Raw genomic sequence first — 20113 nt, forward strand, 5'->3', positions numbered from 1 at the left:
TTCGTACATATGTAACAAGAGGAGAGCAGGCTATTAAACCTTGTTGATTGGTCTGTAACGGAGTTCCAGTTATACTTGTGACACTCAAGTAGCCGTAGCTAAGATTCATCAGAGTGTTATATTGGCATAATCTCTCAATGTATGGCTATTGCCGACTGAAGCATCACCACACGTAAGAAGGCTTAATGTAATGGTAAGGTTTAGAGTGGTGGTAACACTGGCGCTTTTGGTACGGGATGGGCCAGTTTTAAGGATAGGCACGTATTAACTGTAAGCATAAATCATAACTGTATTCAATTCACTAGCTAGAGTGAGTGAGAAAAGGAGAAAAACAAAAACATTGCTAGATTAACTGTGATCATACACGTAAAGCAAAACATACTGTTCATTCTGAGTAGTAATATATAGCTCCTCACTTACAGTGCCCGCCAGGTAGTACGGATAATCAGAGCCTCATAGCATGCATGAATAAACTTAAATGACACAAGCTTACTAAGTGCGGCTGCGGGTATGCAACGTTATTGACGATACAGCCTTATGATATTGTTGCGGGCATGGAAAACTCAATGTCGGCTTAAGTTATGTAACATGAAATAAATGACAGATGAAACTTAAGCTAGCAAGGACATATGAATTTCAGCTGGCGTCAGGGAGAGATAAACAGCATAAACGAAATAAACAGTTTAACCTTGCAGTACTAGCTATGCAGGTCGGGCATTATAATGCTTTTGAGCATGCTTAATCTGAAAAGTGTCAGTGTCGCCATTGTTACAGGCTAGGCCGTCTGATCACATAGGATACCAAGTTTAAGCGATCAAGTCCAATGAAGACATAACATTAGCTGTATACCAGTCCGAGTGTGCTTAGGGAGATAAACACTCCAAAACCTTTGTTTGCTCGCAAAAGATGTATCTCCGTGTGGTTGTTGGGTTAAGAGTCTATGCCGCGGCGGCAGTAAATGTACCTTCTGAATGTAGATACGGCCTGTCCTTAGTACAGTAGTCGGCTTCAGCCTATACCCAGTGCAGGAGTTTGCCTCTTGCTGTTGACTTTCGCCTCCGGTGGGGCGCTGGCCCACGCTGGCGGGCTGTATAGGGCCACTGCTGTGCGGGTGCGGGAAGAGGTGATCCTCCAGCCCCAGGCTGGTGAGCAGGCCTGCATCACTGTGCCACAAACCCGGTGACTGCCAGAGTCCGAGTTTACTCCTCTTGTGGGAGAGCTGGGGGGGTCTGGTGTTTTGCTGCCGCTTACGGCGCTGGGACCTCCGCCGATGTGGAAGATGCTTTCGGGCTTTAGCCCTGATGGCCTTCAGCCCAGGTGGGCTACGTGGAGTAGGGATGTTCGGCTGTGTGACCGCTGTGCCCGAGGACACCCTCCTCACTCCCTGTCGCGTGTGCCCCGACTCACCGGCGTGTGGCTTGGTTTGTGAGATGAACTGGGCTGACTGCATGCGCTGGTCCAGCTTCTCCCAGAACCGGAGAAAGATTTCCTCAAGGCGTTGCAGGATGTCTGTGGGATTACTTTGGCTGGGCATGTAGTGTTGAGGCTGGCTGCGAGTGTGTGGTGAATCTATAGCCGCCATCTTGGACGTGCCACGAGGCGAGCTTGTTTAGTGCCTTGCTGTACGCTGGTGGTAGAGGTTCTCCACTGCGGTTCTGTGTGGTCCAGGATAACCCCCACTGGACCGGGGGGGGGGGGGGAGGTGTGTGTATTAGGCTGCAGTCGCCGTACCTGTGCCTGGAGAGCGGCCGTCTCCCCGTGGCTCAGTTCCTGGTAGGCCGCAAGCCTCGGTGTGTCCGTTTGGCTGTGCCGGAGCTTGGGAGAGGCACCGATCGATGCAGCAGCCTCTCCTAGTCGCAGTCGTCGTGGGTTGCCGGCTGTCAGCCACGATTTTCAGGTAGAATTCCCCGTTTTATTGTCCCCAGACGTGGGAGCTCTCGCCAGACACGTCTGGGCTGCTTGGTTGCTTAGCTCCCTTTTGTCGGGTCTTTAAGAACCAGCTAATGGTTTTCACACTGTAAAAATACTACTCTCCGAATCGTCCCATAATACCAGCTCTGGTGTCAATCTACAATACACACAAGAAAAAGATTACACCACGCTGAGCTTTGTGAGAGAGAGACCCCTCACACCAAAATATTTGTTTCTGCTTGTTTTCATTTCACACCTTGCATTGGCATTCATCAAAGTTGTGCTTTTGTTTTGTTTTTTTAATCCTATCCCCTAAATTGCAGTGAAAGTCTTTGGAAGTCAAACTTCTAACACTTTTTGCTTGATTGTCCATAACACATGTTTGTTAAATCTGCTTCAGTAAATAGAATATTACATTGAATTTAAAGTGGTTAAATGTAAAGTGAAATATTGTGGCTTCCTTAAACTTGGTGATTTTTGGACCACGTGAAGGATAAAGTCCTACATGTTTAAATATTTTAAATAAAAAATGTTAAATGAATACTGGACATGCTTTCAAGTAAATACAGTTTCAAAGCAAGTTTCTTGCATTTTATTGAAGGAGACATGTAAGGAAAGTGCCAAGTAGTCGTTAATGCTAGGCAAATGTTATGAAAAACATTAACACTATAAAAGAAAAGATTACTACATAGACAGGTAGCATGGATTGTTGTATGTAAAACAATGAGTGGTATCTGTTTCCTAAAGCTGCATACATATGTAAAATTAAAGTTCACATATTGAAGATTGAAAACTCTTTACTTCTTTCACCCAGTTTCTTTCGTAAATAAGAACAGAAAACCGCGACATCTGCCTCTTCTTTATTACATGCTGGATTTCCAGTGCCCTGTTGTATAAGTGAGAAATATAAAAATTTGTAAGGAAAAAAAGTAAAACAATGGTAGAAACCATAGGTGTTTGTCTTAATGTGTTGCAATGCAATATTGTTTGTTTATATTTTTCCTTCTATATATTTTTCTGTGTACTGTATGGAAAATGAAAAAAGAAAAACAAATTGGGATTGGGGAACCAAAAACAAAACAAAAAGTCTTCAAATACATATGTTATTTTTTTTGCACCCACCTCACTCACACTTTTTTTTTTAAACACATCTTTCCCTTACATGTTGTGAATCCCCCTCAACCATCTACCAGTTTTGTAGTTTGGCTGTAAATGAATGCAGTATGGGAGACAGTGGAGCTCTGAGCAGGGTGCAGTAAGTAACCAGAGAGAAAGAGAAATGATACATAGTCCCAGCACCCTTCACTGCACACCAGTGGAGGCTCTTTTGTATGTGGGGAAGAAATATTTGCGGTACTTTAGAAACACTAAGATTATTTTTCTAGAGGGGAGGGTGGTCAGCCAAATATGGGGATATGTTTCTTTATTTCTGTGATAGGGTTCAGTTCTGCAGGGCCCTTCTTGTGAGGAAGTAGGGATTTCCATTGAGTTGTGATTCAGGGAGCAGCGTCAGCTGCCCGTGAGTGCTATTGGCCTCTCTATTCAGGGGCCACCATTGGCTCTTAGCACCAAGAGGTGGGATTCCAGTGCCCACAGGAGAGAGAAGCAAGAAGCCAACTTGGAAGCAGCACAGGCAGAGCAGAACAGCAGCATCTCCTGGTCCCTGCCTAGTGGAAGTGTATATTATCTTTATACCCAGTGACTGCCTGCTGATTACGCAAGATAATTTGCTCAAATATGTAATTACTATATACAAAGTAAGCAGTGGCAGAACATATGTAGAGAGTGCCCTAGTGCAAGAAAATGTTTGTGTTCCCTCGAACACAAGGGTGGCCAAAAGGTAGATTCCCATCTGTCAAACTATCATGGTGATATACCAGGTGGGGCTATACCATTTGCACATCCTTCCAGTGTTGAACTTGTAAGCAGTGTTGGTGTGATTGAATGTAAGCATGTGTTTACATAGATTATGTGTGTGCATGAAAGGGCATATTTGTATGTACTGTTGCCATTGGAATGCAGTGGTGTAATTGTGTGTTGTGTTTATGTTTGCATGTAATGTGGACTATTATAGACAGGTGTGCTTTTGTGTGTTTTGTTGGTGTTAGAATGAAGGGTTTTTGTATATAATTTTGGAGTTTGAATGCAGGGGTGTGTGTTTGTAATGTTTGATTACATGGGGTGTGTCTGCATATTGCGTTGGTGTTTGCGAGGATGTATGCTAATTCAAACATACACTGCCACACACATACTTACACAGATATACAAAAACATCAACACACACATATAAATATACTGACGCCTACAATGCCCCTGACACAAATACAAACCTTGTCCAAACAAATATACATGCGCACAAACATAAACTGGCAGACACATATAGGCACAAATATATTGTACTTGTTATATTAGTAGCCACTCTTCTGTTAACATTTTTGTGTGCAGGAGTTTTAGTAACTCCTAATGCACGTACACATTTTTAAAAAAAAAAAAAAATTTGTGTGTTCAGTCACTCTACAGCCGGGACCTGAAACACTCATGATGTGACTAGTTGAAAAGTTGTGAAGCTTCAATCTGCAGGACTGGGGCTGTGACTATGAGTTTATCTGATACTGATTTCAAACTTGTTTAATGATTGTTGCTTATGGTAACCATACTACTTCTTGGTTCCATACTACCACTGGAGATTAAAGGGTTACTCCAAAAAGCGGACCTTTTTTGGTATAAAACGCCCTATTGGGCCGGAATAGTTTTACTCCAGTGGAATCCAATGCTGGATTACGTGCCCGACGCTGAATTCCACGCCCCCTTCAATGTCACAGAGACCGGTCACATACCAATCACCGGTTTCTCATAAATAAGCCTGTGATTGGTCTGTTTTGCCGGCTCAGAGCACGTGCTGGCTCTGGGCTAGCGAGGGAGGCTTCGTTCTTTTTCCTGTTTTTTCTAATAGAAAATAAATGCACTGAAGGTAATGGAAGGAGTGCAATGTGGGTGGGATGGAGGCATTTGTTATCTTCTCCTTGCTTGTGCTTCTCCACAATTGCAGAGTTTGCCTTGGTGTGCCTTGTCTGACCTGCAAGTCTGCTCAATTATCTGCCATTTAGGTGTTAGGTCACTTTTGTTTCTTTCTGTGCAGCCCTAGCCACACCTCCCCTTGCTGTGACTGACACAGTCAGCATGAAAAAAAAAAAATCTGTGTGACTTCCACTAGAGGTGTTACTAGGTAGCAATGTAAACACTGCCTTTTCTCCTAAAATTCAGCATTTCAAAGGCTCAGCCTGCAGGGACATGATATAGACACCAGAACCATTACATTAAGCAGTAGCAGTTCTGGGAACTATAGTGTCCCGTTAATAATAACTCACTGAAATTTCAGCTGCAATGGGGTGTGATGTGTAATATAATATAAGAAACTCACATCTGCATTCTACAAACTTTGTTGTTCCTAAATTCTTTGTAATGCAGTAATTATATGGGGCTCTATAAAGAGTAGCTCTGCCATATAGGGGTGAAATGTCATTGCTGCAGACTTCTTTACACAAAATGGTCTTGATGGATCAATTTTCAATGGAAAATTTAGTATTTGACAGAACTCTGCTGCTTCCAAATTTGGACCTATTCCCTAAGTTTAGCCAATTTACAGTCTTTCAATATGATTTCCACTCGTATCTGCAATCAGGGCCAGATTAAGAGCCCCGTGGGCCTGGTGCTGACAATTATGATGGGGCCTAATTACAGAATCTTATCAACCAAAAACACTAAAACAGTCATACCTCTCAAGCATCATGTATCTAATGGAGTTGGTGTTGGAGGGAAACTCAAAGGATGCAGCTATAAGTAAACACATACTCTATGCTAATCTCTTTATATAACTTATGCTTTCATCTTTCAAGTAAATCCATACCCCCTAACAGCAGTGTCCAGTGAAGCAGGATGTCAATGGGTAGGGTAAAAGAATGGGCCACTGACCAAATCTGCCAACAGGGGTGAACATGCCCAAAAAGGGGGCATGTCTGTCCAAATAATTGGAAGGCCAGCCTGTCATCAGTGTCCCTATGTATCACAGTGTCCGTGTCCCCATGTCACCCAGCCCCCTATTCTCCCAGTGTCTGGGTCCCCATTTCTCCCAATGTCCCCATGTCTCAGTGTGTCCCATGTCACTAGGCTACTAGGGGACACTGAGAGACCTGGGGACACTAAGACACTTGGGGACACTGGGAGACATGGGTACACAGACACTGGCTGGGAGACGTGGGGGCACAGCAATTTGGGGACACTGGGAGACTAGGGGACACTAGGAGACTAGGGACACTGGCTGGGAGACATGGAGACACGGTGTCCCTAGTGTCTCCATGTCCTAATGTGTCTACCTATGTCTCACAGCGTTCCCATGTTTCTCAGTGTCCCCATGTCTCCCTGCTGCCTTTCCCCCCTCCTTCACATACCTGAGCTGTAGTCTGTATCTGCAGGCTGGGAGCTGCTGTCTGGACTCTCTGTGTTGTGTAGCTGCTCCCCTGCGGATCAGTGATTAGAGAGAGGCAGGGAGGGAGATGCTGTAACTTCCTATCCCTGCCTCTCTGCATACACAGTGACCCCTACTGGCGGTGCTGGTATTGCAGAGTAATCTCTGTTTATACTAAGAAAAATATTTGCATTTGTATTGCCGGTATTACTGCAATACCGGCACGGCCAGGCAGCCTCAAATACCAGCTGTGCCTTAAAATACCAGTCAGGTGGCAAACCTAAGCGTAGTGTGTTAAAAAAATATATATATATATATTTTTTTTTTTTTAAATGGGCCTATTCAATGGGCCTGGGCCTGGGCCTGGAGCTGCAGCTCCATCAGCCCCTATGTTAATCCGGCCCTCTCTGCAATGCCCAAAATGATGCAAGACAGAGTTTATCTGGCATAATTAGCCTAGTAAATTTTTCACAGACTCAGTACTACTTGGGTCCTCTTTGATCAGCATGGCATTTTGTGAATAAACCCTTTGAATCGCTGCCAATTAACTGAAAATCAGTTCTATCCTTGGAATTTTCCAAATATAGGTTTATTCGCAGGTAGATTGTCATGAGTGAACCATGAAATGCTGTATGTATGTATGAAAATATCAAGCAATATCACATAAGGTATAGTTTACTTTTAAGAACATGAGCAAATCTTAAATTAATGCAGTGATCACAGGTTAAAGAGACATTTACGCTGATGCGTGAACAGGCATTTTAAAAAATGTACTTTTTTTTTTCTTCATCAGTGCAGTAAAGGGCTTTATTATTGTACCTACAGCAGTTGAAAATCAGTTTTTGGCACTATAGAAAACGTTAGAACCTTTCTTTTCATATATTATTTTTGTACGTTTTATTTTTTTGACCATCGGGGTTTGCTCACCGTAAGACAAGCGGCTTCTGCAGCCTTCCAAGTTTGCAGAACACTATGAATCAGGTTCTGTGCGTTTTTCACCAAAACATCCTCCCCGGTGGAATCATCACATCCTGTAGCTGCTTTTACACTGTACAGGAGATGAAAAAAACAAGAATGAGTTTCATACTTCATGCTTTTCAGAATAATTATTACATTCTAGCACTTTAAGGGAGACTACACTGCCAATATATAAAATAAATTACTAATCACTATATAGTAGATATCACCAATGAAAATATGCATGCATGTATTATGATTTTTTTTATTGGTGCTATATTTAAACACATCTTGCAAAAGCTGCAGATCTCTTGTCTGCAGCCTTTTTCAGGACCTCTTCTTCCTCGGGCCAAACATTTAGTGGCTGTCAAAATAGAGACTTGTCAATGCAGTTCAAGGAGAAGACAGGTGCTCTCAGCAATTGATGCCTCTTAAATTTAGCTCTACTGAGCTAACCAAACCAGGACGTATCAGGAACTTTTGCCTGACTTTTAGCCAGGGTGATATAACAAGGTTTATTTAAAAGTACCAATTTTTATTGAAATCACTTTTTGTAAACTGAGAAAAAAAAAAAAAAAGAGGACACACTTATCACACATAAAGCACCTCAGGAAACTAAAGTGTATTAGTGATCTGGAATGTCCCTTTAATGAATATAGTGCACATACTTCGCATTTTGGCAGTAAATATATAGTTTTGAAAATGCTCTTTCAAAGCCACATCATGGATATAATAACTACACATAGTGCAATTTTTGGGACCTTAAAATATTATCCAAAAGTGAAAACACAAATTTAAATATTGTATGATGTGGAATTAATTGTAAGGGTTTATAAATGCTGTCATGTAATTTCTAACTAGTGACGTGTATCAGAGAGGAAGCAAGTATTTTATATCCAATCTTTAAAAAAAATAATTCCAATTTGTTCTAAGCTCCCTGGTGGATAAAGCTTCTTTACTAATCAACACTACCTGAATTTGCTTCTGGAAAATGTGCATGATACCCCAGGGTCAAGCATCCTAGATATATTTTTGAGTGTACTTTTTCAATGTAGCATTACTCGTTTAATAAATATCGTCCTGTATCAAGTATTAGAACACTAGGAAGGCTTGGTATTTTCTAGCCATTGGAATATGTGTATTCAAATGAATCACCATTTCTAGTTAAGTGAAGGACAACTTGGTTAGGCACACAGTCAGTTTTAATCTTCAAGGAATCGAATCTCTGGATTGAACCTAAAATGACACTGTAGTCACTAAAACAACTTTAGCTTAATAAAGCCGTTTTAGTGTATAGATCTTGCCCCTGCAGTCTCACTGCTCAATTCTCTACCATTTAGGAGTTTAATCACTTTGTTTCTGCTGTCCTAGTCCCTGCATGTGACTTACACAGCCTTCCTAAGCACTTCCTGTAAAGAGTCATCTAATATTTACACTTCCCTTAACCCCTTAAGGACACATGACATGTGTGACATGTCATGATTCCCTTTTATTCCAGAAGTTTGGTCCTTAAGGGGTTAATGCAAATTCTGTTTAATGTCTTATCCTGCTCTATTATTAGCTTGCTAGACTGCAGTAGCCTCCTGCATGTAATTAAAGTTCAGTTCAGTTACATCTGACTAAAAATGAAACCATATATTTTTCATGCAGGTTGTGTAAGTCACAGCCTGGGCAGTTGTGGCGACAGCTGCATACACGGTAATAAAAGTGATTTAACTGTTAAATGTAAAAGTAAGGCATTTATTCCATATTTGGTTCCAGTCTGTTCTCAAGTATCGGTTCCACACAAGTTCTGCAAATGTGTTCTATACCGAAAGTAACGACCGTCCCATTTAATATCCCCGTGTATAACTCAATCAATACTTTTGTGATACAAAAACTTGCAAAAGGGTCTTCTTCTATCAATATTTACCTGGAAACGATGTTCAGTTGATTGCTAATTGTTTGAATTTGTTCCATACCACACTGCAGCTCTGCTGAACTCCTCTTGTCTATGCAGTTTTTAGCCATTATCCGAACAAATTTTACAAAATTTTGCCCATTTGAAGCTATACATTTAGCAGAAGCAATGAGCTGGTCTGTGGTCTACATTGAGAAAGTATTGCAAATAATATTAATGTTCCTTAACTCCAGTAATATAAACCAGTTTTAAGAAAGTGGATCACTTCAATGCATGCTATTCACTTCAAAGCATGCAAGAAGAAATAGTCATATACCTATTGGGATTAGTGGAATTGATAGCTATAATACTTCATGGCATTTTAGAATTTCATTTGGATTCAACATATCCAATTAGAGTTCCATCATGGGTTCAGGAAAGGGTAGTCTCGCCATGTTGAGCCAACATATCTCATCAGGGACAACTCCTTCTCCAACATAAAATAGAACTCATTAAATTAATCCTCTAGTCTAGTAAAGACCACGTATCAATGGAAAAAAACATGTTCTTGTTTCCATATTGGACACGTATCTTTCATTGGATCAGATAAAGTAGTATGTATTGAGTTGGAGGTGAAGTTAAAGGATATAAGTATTCATATTTAATGTTAAAGAAGGTAAAAAGTATAGTAAGGATTTTTGGAACGTAAGCTGCCTTATATCATCTTAAGATTATCATTGCAAAATGTTTGTCTAAATGTATCCCAAAACGTGTATCCGAAATGGACATCAATAGACGTTCCTGTGGGGTTTATGACTGGCTCAGTTTGTAGACAATCACTAAGCTGGAACAAAAGCCAAATCCATTATTCCGGGCATGTAAATACCCTGCACTCTAAATACTTCTGCACTCTAAGAACCATAACCACTACAGCTCAGTATAGATGCAAAGAGTCCCTATGGGAGCCATCCCAAATGATTTTAGCACACCATTTTATATGCTAGGAAGCACGATTCCCCATCCCTTTCCTGCTCAGGCATTATTAAGGTGCTGCATATTAAAGCACCTGTTCATATGTACCAAAAGACAACCGACCGTGGAGTTAGAATCCCAGACAATTACTTCCTTTCTAAAGAATCATCAACACTGTTGCAAATAATTTTCACTAAATAAGTATTATTGCTATAATGATAAACTCATGGCAGAACATGATAATTAATGGCCAATCATATCGAAATCTGAAAATGTAGGCAAGTAACATAGGTGTATAGAAAAGAGTGCTCGTGTTGCAGTCAAATAGATAAATTAACAATTTGGCAGCCGATCACACATCCTAGCAGGAATATCATACTTCTGGTAACTGAATGATCATCAAATTGTTGCTTTCTCAATATCAGTGATGATCTCTATAAAAGCAAAAGATTCAAGACACACACAGAATACAGAAACTGTTACCGTTCAGTGGTGGTAATTGTCATAATATAACTATATCAAGTTTTTCCTACATGATATCCCTATGGGATGTTATCACCTTTTAAATGTGTTTTATATAGGTATAATTATAGGTTTTTAATGTTATATAAAACAAGTTTGGTTTAGACTTATTGTTACTTAGAATTGGTAATGGCTCTGCAAAATCCATATTTTACCATCATCTTTCAAAAACAGTAGTGTTCATTATTTGTTTTATTTTATTTCATTATATTAAATCTACAAGGAGGTAAACAGAAATCTATAGTGAATTAAAAAAACAAAAACAAATTGCATGATGTTGAAATAAAAATCTGAATTGCTGCTCTTTACTCGTAATTTAAAAAAAAATTATATTATACATGATGTATTACATATGTTTGACATCCATTAGAAAAAAATTTGAATTGCAAAAGTTGAGTCAAAGGAGAGGAAAAACTCAATAATTCACCCTGAATTATTGGCTTATATATTGCAATTCAGGTTTTATTTCCTTGTAAATCACAGGTTCTCAACCTGTGGTACATGTACCCCCAGGGTATGCGCACCACAAGCAGGTGGCAGATGGCAAGTACCTACTATGCCCGAATGTGCTGTTTGCGGAGGAGGGAATGAGGTGGGCGGCGAGGGAACGCTGATGTCTGTGCTCTTCCCGCACTACTCCCTCGCATACCCTACAGCAATGCTGGGAAATGGGTTATGACATCACTACAGCACCGACATCACTAAATAGCGTGAGAGGGAGCAGTGCTGGAAGAGCACAAAGATTATACAAGTCACACTGGACCCCACAGAAAGGATCCACTCCTGTTGTCCCAAAGAAAGGGAGGCTGGATGGACTTAAATAAGAATAATTTTTAAAAATGTATTTGAGAGTGTGTGTGAGAGAATGTGTGTGTGAAATCAGTGAGTGTGTGTCAGTCAGATCAGAGAGAGTGTCTGTGTCACGTTCCCTTCGCCTCAACACAGCGTAGTCACATCCAATCGCTGTGGTCATGCTGTTAAAATAATAACTTACCTGAGGCAAGTCAGCTTGCCATTCAGCACCCTCGTGGAGCTATCCCCGACCGGTGCAGTGTTATAATGAATGCCGGCCGCTGCGGTCCCACAAAGCAATATAGCCCCGTCTCCGTCCTCAACAAAGATGGCGCCAACGTGCATGTGATGTCACGCAAACGACATGCACGCACGTTTTGGGGTCAAAGGCTATATACAACCAATCATAATCTTAGAAGAGTTATTTAAACTCAAAATAGCATTTGGTCAGTGCCCTGTCATGGTTTCCACTGGTTGGTTGTCAGAGAGTGCGTTCTAGTTCTTTTTGGTATTTGACTTTGGCTTGTATTTTGACTTTCCCTTATTTCTGGTATCCTTGACTTTTGGCTTGCTTCCTCGTTGTGTCTCTTTCTATGTCCCTGACCTCGGCTAGTATTTTGACCATTATTTATTACTTTATAGGCATGTGCATGGGGAAAATTTTCAGTTCGGTTCAGCATTCCGAAATTTGGGATTTTTGCAATTCGGAACTTCGGCACTTCGGAAATTTGGCAACTTCAGCACTTCGGAACTTCGGCACTTCGACACTTCAGAAATTCGGCAACTTCGACACTTCGGAATTTCGGAACTTCGGGACTTCGGCACCTTGGGACTTCTCTTGCAGCCGCTTGGTAGATAACTCCCTAATTCCCACGGTATTAGGGAGTTATCTACCAAAAGGCTGAAAGACCTAAATTGGTCTTTCAGCCAAATTTACTAATACTAAGTAAAAATTACTTAGTATTAGTAAATTATGCCCCTACTCGCTATACCGCGAGTAGGGGCATGTCTAGTAAACAGTGAGCAGCCTATGACTGCTCACTGTAAAAAAAAAAAAAATAGGACCCCCCCTGTGCGGCGGGTGGGGGCACTAAAGTAAAATTATGGGGGCGGGAGGACCTATTGTCCTCCCCCCTGGCCCCCACCCCTGAGTGGCGGGTGGGGGCCCTAAATACTAATAAGGGGGGGGACCGAATGTCCTCTCCCCTGGCCCCCACCCCTGAGCAGTGGGTGGGGGCCCTAAACAAGAATAAGGGGGGACCTAATGTCCTCCCTGACTCCCACCCCTCAGCGGTGGGTGGGGGACCTAAACTAGAATAAGGGGGGGCCTTATGTCCTCCACCCTGGCCCCCACCCCTGAGCGGTGGGTGGGGGCCCTAAACAAGAATAAGAGGGGGGACCTAGTGTCCTCCCCCTGGTCCCCACCCCTCAGCGGTGAGTGGGGGCCCTAAATACTAATAAGGGGGTGGACCTAATTTCCTCCCCCGGCCCTCACCCCTGAGCGGCGGGGGGGGCCCTAAATTGTAATAAGGGGGGACCTAGTGTCCTCCCATCTGGCCCCCACCCCTCAGCGGCAGGTGGGGACCCTATATACTAATAAGGGGGGGGGACCTAATGTCCTCCCCCCTGGCCCCCACCCCTGAGCGGCGGGTGGGGGCCCTAAATACTAATAAGGGGGGGACCTAATGTCCTCCCCCCTGGCCCCCACCCCTCAGCGGCAGGTGGGGGCCCTAAATACTAATAAGGGGGGGGACCTACAGTCCTCACCCCTGGCCCCCACCCCTGAGCAGCGGGTGGGGGCCCTAAAAAAAATGCCCCCTCCCACCCAGGTGACTAGGGGACCCCAAACCCCTAGTCATCCCCTCCCCCCAAATAAAAAGTATCCTACCTACCCCCCTCACCCTAAAAACTAATGAGGGGGGGACATTTAACTAAGTACCTATAAAAAAAAAAAAACTTACCATTCGATGTTTTCTTTCTTCTAAAATCTTATTTTTTCAGCCCAAAAAAAGGCCAAAAAAAAACCATAATAACCGACGCAATTATAAAAAAAAAAACGAGCGCAAAAAAAAATCCTTCTTTACCCATGGAGGGCTCCGCGCAGACTGAGCTCTGCAGGGCGGGGGAAGGCTTATAAAGCCTTGCCCCGCCCTGCAATTAGGCTCAGAGGACTCTGATTGGTGGGTTTAGACAGGTAAGTCTCTACATTTACCTGTCACAGCACTCTTATTGGTTGATTTGAAATCCACCAATCAGAGTGCTCTGTGTCATTTTACACGTGGGAAAGTTCTTTGGAATTTTCCCACGCTGTGTAATTTGACTCAAAACTCTCTGATTAAACCCACCAATCAGAGTGCTCTGAGCCTAATTCCAGGGCGGGGCAAGGATTTATAAGGCCTTCCCCCGCCCTGCAGAGCTCAGTCTGCGCGGAGCCCTCCATGGGTGAAGATGGATTTTTTTTTTTTGCGCTCGTTTTTTTTGTTTTTGTTTTTATAATTGCGTCGGTTCTTATGGGGTTTTTATTTGCCCTTTTTTGGGGCTGAAAAAAGAAGATTTTAGAAGAAAGAAAACATTGAATGGTAAGTTTTTTTTTTTACAGGTTCTTAGTTAAAGGTCCCCCCTCATTATTTTTAGGGTGAGGGGGGTAGGTAGGGGGATCATTTTTATTGGGGGGGGGTGAGAGGTGACTAGGGGTTTGGGGACCCCTAGTCACCTGGGGGGACATTGTTTTTTGGGCCCCCACCTGCCAGGGGGAGGACACTAGGTCCCCCCCCTTATTCCAATTTAGGGCCCCCACCCGCCGCTCTGGGGTGGGGGCCAGGGGGGAGGACATTAGGTCCCCCCCTTATTTTACTGTAGGGCCCCCACCCACCGCTCAGGGGTGGGAGCCAGGGGGGAGGACATTAGGTCCCCCCCTTATTTTACTGTAGGGCCCCCATCCACTTCTCAGGGGTGGGGGCCAGGGGGGAGGACATTAGGTCCCCCCTTATTATAATTTAGGGCCCCCACCCACCGCTCAGGGGTGGGGGCCAGGGGGAAGGACATTGGGTCCCCCCCTTATTATAGTTTAGGGCCCCCATCCACCACTCCCGGGTGGGGGCCAGGGGGGAGGACATTAGGTCCCCCCCCTTATTCTGATTTAGGGCCCCCACCCACCGCTTCGGCACTTCGACACTTTGGAAATTCGGTCATTCGGAAGTACCCGAATGTCCGAATTGTCTGAAATTCGTCCAAGTTCGTATTCGCACCGAAACAAATTGCACATGTCTATTACTTTAAGTCCGGCCATTCTAAGGCCCGGTATACGTTGTCCTTGTTCATTTTGTGTTACATAGTTTGCGTGTTGAGTCGTAAAGTACTCGTGACAGTCTGTCAGTGAGCATGTGTGTGTCAGTTTCCTCTGTGTGTAAATTTGTTTGTGTGACAGTGTCCTTTTGTGTGTAACTGTGTTTCTTTCTGTGTTCTCTGTGTGTAACTATTATGTGTGTATTATATTTTCATTTTGGGATGTTTATACTTCAGATTAATATTTCATACACTCCTCCATGGATTCGCAATTTTTAGACTATGTCCTATTTATTTTAGAAATATTCTTTACTACCTTTAATCACATTTTTTCTCCAATATGGGATTAACTTAAACATTAATGTCTACACATTTCAAAATTACTTTCTCAAGGCAGAGGTACTTTACTTATGATTTTTTTTAGACTTTTCCGGGCTACTTCTCCATAAAAGGTTTAGAAACACTGTTCTAAGTGTATATACCCTCTACTTAAATCTAATCTAATATACCCTTTAATAACCAAGGTCAACATTTTAGACAATAAAATCTATAGAACGTAAAAAAAACATGTATCTTTAAAAAGTGAATATACAGTGCACATTACTCTGTCAAAATTGAAATCTTTCAATTGAAATATTAATATTAGATAATTGGAGTGATATGCAGGTAATGCGCAATATATAGTCTTACCTACAGCATAATCATTATGTGACAATTCTAGAACTGAACGATAAATAGTTTTGTCATCAAATCAGGACAATTCACTATCATAAAGCACATTTTGTCCAATCTGCCTCTCTCCAGCTATCTGTGACATTATGTGTAGTCATGATCCTATCACAATCAATGAATGCTCTAGCCCAGGGGTAGGCAACCTACGGCACTAGTGCCATGCACGGCACTCGAGGTGTCTTTGCACGGCACTCAAGGCTGCTAGAGCCAAACAGGCTCTGGCCTATCAGGAGTCCCAGTAAAACTTCAGATATCTGCTAATCCGAAAAGGTGGTGAAGGGCAATCCTCAGTTTATGCATTGCAGCACATAGAGGAAGTGACCTCAGATCACCTCCTCCCAGCACTTGTGAATGGGAATCCACACTGTAGTAGAGCAGCTCGCAGTTGCTGTTGCAGCTCCTGTCCTTGACATGTACCTGGCCGGCCTAGTCTCCACTGGAAGCCACCCACACTGCTAGATATACACAAAAATGCAGAATAACCCTCCCCTCATACAAATAATACGGACAGCCCACAAACAAACACACACAATCCGCACAAACGAAACACCACTAACAATCCACATACATGCACACAACCCCACATGCAATACCCCAAACAGCCCCCACACACTACCAAACACACACTGTGACATATCCATCCCCACACACACAATTCCACAAGCAGCCCCCATACATATGTATTATACACAATACCATAAACTACTCATGAACATATACAATATAATAGCTCATATACGCAGGGCCGTCTTTAACGCGGGGCAAACTGGCCAGCTGCTCCGTGAGCTCTGCTGGCCTCAACTATTTCTAACCCTCTGGCCGGTAATCTGCACGCTAAGGCGGCCCACCGGGTGGCCCATGCACAAAGGACCACCCGGTGGGCTTCTGTCAGCAGGGGCCCGGTTGCACGCTGAGGCACTTTAACAGCGCAAGCGGGCCCTTTGCTTTTCGGCAGCAGGCTGGGAGGAAGTGACGGCCGCCCTTTAACGCGGGGCAAACTGGCCAGCTGCTCCGTGAGCTCTGCTGGCCTCAACTATTTCTAACCCTCTGGCCGGTAATCTGCACGCTAAGGAGGCCCACCGGGTGGCCCATGCACAAAGGACCACCCGGTGGGCTTCTGTCAGCCGGGGCCCGGTTGCACGCTGAGGCACTTTAACAGCGCAAGCGGGCCCTTTTCGGCAGCAGGCTGGGAGGAAGTGACGGCCGCGCATCACTTCCTCCCACAAAGAGAGGAGCGCGCGGGAAAGAAGAGTAGGCATATTGGAGGGGGACTGACCAAGAGCGCTAGACCCCAACTCCCAACACCTTCAGCCACCAGCAGGAAAGGTAGGAAACTGGAGGGTGGGTTTTAAAGTGTATGTCTGTGTCAGTATGTCTGTCAGTGTGTGTGTCAGTATGTCTTTGTGTGTCAGTATATCTGTGTGTGTGTGTCAGCATGTCTGTGTGTCAGTATGTCTTAGTGTGTGTCAGTATGTCTTAGTGTGTGTCAGTATGTGTGTGTGTATGCAAATTTCAGTGTGTATATATCTCTGTGTGTGTGTATATGTGCATACATCTCAGCATTCACACACTAACACTACACACAAATACACCCCTGCATTCAAATTTCAACACTTACTACAAACACATGTCTGTGTTACACACCAAAATTATATGTAAATACACCCCTGCATTCAAAAAACAACACTACGCAAATACATGCTTGCAATCACGCCAACACCACATACAAACATATTCCATACAAAAACCTGTTTACATTAAAACACACAAAAACTGCTTAGTGCTAAATACAGACCTGCAAACATGGGTAAATGGTAGAGCCCTAGCTGTCAATGCATTTCTGGAGTTGCACGACAGATGGGGATCTACCTTTTTAATCACCCGGGCAACAGGGAGACCCCCAAAAATTCTCGCACCTCTCTACTTTAGGTCCGCCACTGCATTGAGGTGGTGGACGTGATTGCATGCCTGGGGAGGGGGGACAGGGTCCAGGGGGCCCCAAGCAAATGCTTTGCCCAGGGTCCAGTTACTATTAAAGACGGCCCTGCATATACGCACAAATACAACGATACAAAGCAATTACAGTAAAAATAACACAAGCAGAATACGGCAGCATACACACCTCAATTAAAAAAAAAAAAATAAATAAGACCGGCACGCTACGGGACATCACATTCCTATATCGGCACAGTGCTGCTAAAAGGTTGCCTACCCCTGCTCTAGCCTAAACACAGCTGGAGAGAAACAGAGGGACCTTGTCTTCATAAAGTCACTGGTGCCTCTGTCAGGTTACCATTAGAAATACCTTAATAGGTCCTTTTCTATTAAGATACTGTATCATGAAAGACATGTGTGATGCCATTTCTCTGGTGACTTGTACAACTACATTGTTCTCACCCTCCCAAGTCTCCAGCTTATCAGCCAGAGGATATTTAGCCATCATTTGGGTGTGTGCATGGGTTTCTTCACGTGGTCTACAGTTTAACTGTTGGGTGAAAAAAAAAAAAGAACAATGTGACATCAATATATTTAATTAAAAAGTCAAAGTCAATTTGCGGTGGATTTCAAATGTAAGGTCAAAATAGCCAATCTGAAAAAAATCTCTAAGTAAGTTATGCTTTCAGTTCTACTACTCTGGCCTTAAGTTTAACATTTACCTTGAATTCTATTTGAACTCTCACTTTAGTAAATAATCTTGTTAGAGTCTATGAGGTACTTTTAAGCTTCTTGTTTAAAGAAAAATTGTAGCATTTAGAATTAAAATGTGTATTACTAGAACTATAGTGCCCCGGTGGTCATTTATTTTACCAGCGCCCACCTCTATGGATTAAAAAAGTATATTACTTACCTTTTCCCCCTCACAGCACTGGATCATCGATATTGATTATCTCAGCCAATACAATGCTTTCCCATAGAAAAGCATTGGGAGGCTAGTGGGCATGCATGGCCAAATGTCAATCAGTCTCTATGAGACCATACGATTCTAATAGCAGAGTTTTACTCCGATTTTTTGGAGGAAGCGCTTCTAGTGACTGACTGAGTGACAGCGAGCAGAGACATTTAAACCCTGCAAGGAAAACATTGCTATTCTACAGAATGGCAATGCTTTAAAGGGGCACTATAGTCACCAGAATAACTACAGCTTAATGTATTTGTTCTGGTGAGTAGAATCATTACCTTCAGGTTTTTTGCTATAAACACTGTCTTTTCAGAGAAAATGCAGTTTTGCATTACAGCCTAGGGATAATTCAACTGGCCACTCCTTAGATGGCTCCTAGAGGTGCTTCCTGGAAGGGTGCTACACTGCCATTCAGTGCCTCCACCCCCTGCATGGAGACACTGAACTTTCCTCATAGAGATGTATTGATTCAATACATCTCTATGAGGATATGCTGATTGGCCAGTGCTGTGTTTGGCTTGTGCTGGCTCTGCCCCTGATCTGTCTCTTTGACCGTCTCAGCCAATCCTATAGGAAAGCATTGTGATTGGCTCAGAGAATCACTTCTGATGATGTCAGCCAAGCAGGCAAATCAGGGGCAGAGCCAGCAGCTGCAGACTTGAACAAAAGCAAGAATTTACTATATTTAGGCGGAAGGGGAGGTCAGGCTAGATAATGGTTTTAACACTAAAGCATCAGAAATACATGTTTGTGTTCCTGACCCTATAGTGTTCCTTTAACTTGCAGGGTTAAAATAGGGTGGACATGGTATTGAGATGAAGTGGTCTGGGTTACTATAGTCTCCCTTTAAGACCTTTAAGCAGATCTTCAGCCGCTGTCATCTTATTAGGACGTCACCATACACTTGTGTAATATCTCAATCTGGATCCTTTCATAATCTATATTATAAGAAATCCATTTGGTACACGCCTGAGTCAAAAAACAAAAATATTGTACCAGACTACTCATGTACTTAAAGAAACCCAGAGTTTGATATACTGGTTATGGTTATAGTGGTGCTAAGGGTGCTCTGGCACAATCTCATCACTTATTTGTGAATGGTTTGACACTTTCCAGAATCGCCCCCATACTGCTTCCGTTCTTCATAGTGTTGTTTTCATTCCACTATCGCAATGTCAATTAAATTAAACTTTTCAGCTCATTCATATACTGAAAGTATCACTTCCCTGCAAATTCTGCCACTGAAGAACATTGAAAATCACTTACAATTTATGGTAAACTTTTTTATCGTGCTGATTGCTTTTGCGTTTGAACTATGCTGAGCAAATATTCATAAAACATATTTTATATTTGGAGGTTTAGCACATATTTCTTCCTAATTCGGTTTCACTATCAAAAAATACAATAAGAGATACCTTTTTCTGTTCACCAATGATTGTGCCTTTTTTCTTTACCCCAGAATAAGTAATTTGAGGTTTTCCACGGTCTGTATTTTGCTGATTTTCTTTAACCAATGCTGATTTCAACCAACAAACTTGTTCATGCAAACCTTTTTTTGGTGCTGTGTGTGGTCTTGCAAATGTTGAATGTCTTTGTACCCTATTGGGTTTCTTTTGTGTTTTTGAATTGTCCAGTTCTTGTTCTCTGCACATACTATTTCTAGGTTTCTCAATGAAAACTCTGATTGGTGCACTGACAT

At 42.8% G+C, this 20113-nt stretch overlaps 1 long non-coding RNA gene across 1 annotated transcript; it reads right to left on the reverse strand.

Moving 5' to 3' along the window:
• Positions 1-2506: 2506 nt before the first annotated feature.
• Positions 2507-18001, reverse strand: LOC134585892 (uncharacterized). Its single transcript, XR_010086555.1, has 3 exons — positions 17913-18001; positions 7304-7424; positions 2507-2797 (listed from the first exon to the last, which is right to left on the reverse strand). It is a non-coding gene; the product is annotated as an uncharacterized LOC134585892 (long non-coding RNA).
• Positions 18002-20113: the final 2112 nt, after the last annotated feature.

Source organism: Pelobates fuscus, chromosome 2 (assembly GCF_036172605.1).
Source record: "Pelobates fuscus isolate aPelFus1 chromosome 2, aPelFus1.pri, whole genome shotgun sequence".
NCBI classification, from domain to species: domain Eukaryota; kingdom Metazoa; phylum Chordata; class Amphibia; order Anura; family Pelobatidae; genus Pelobates; species Pelobates fuscus.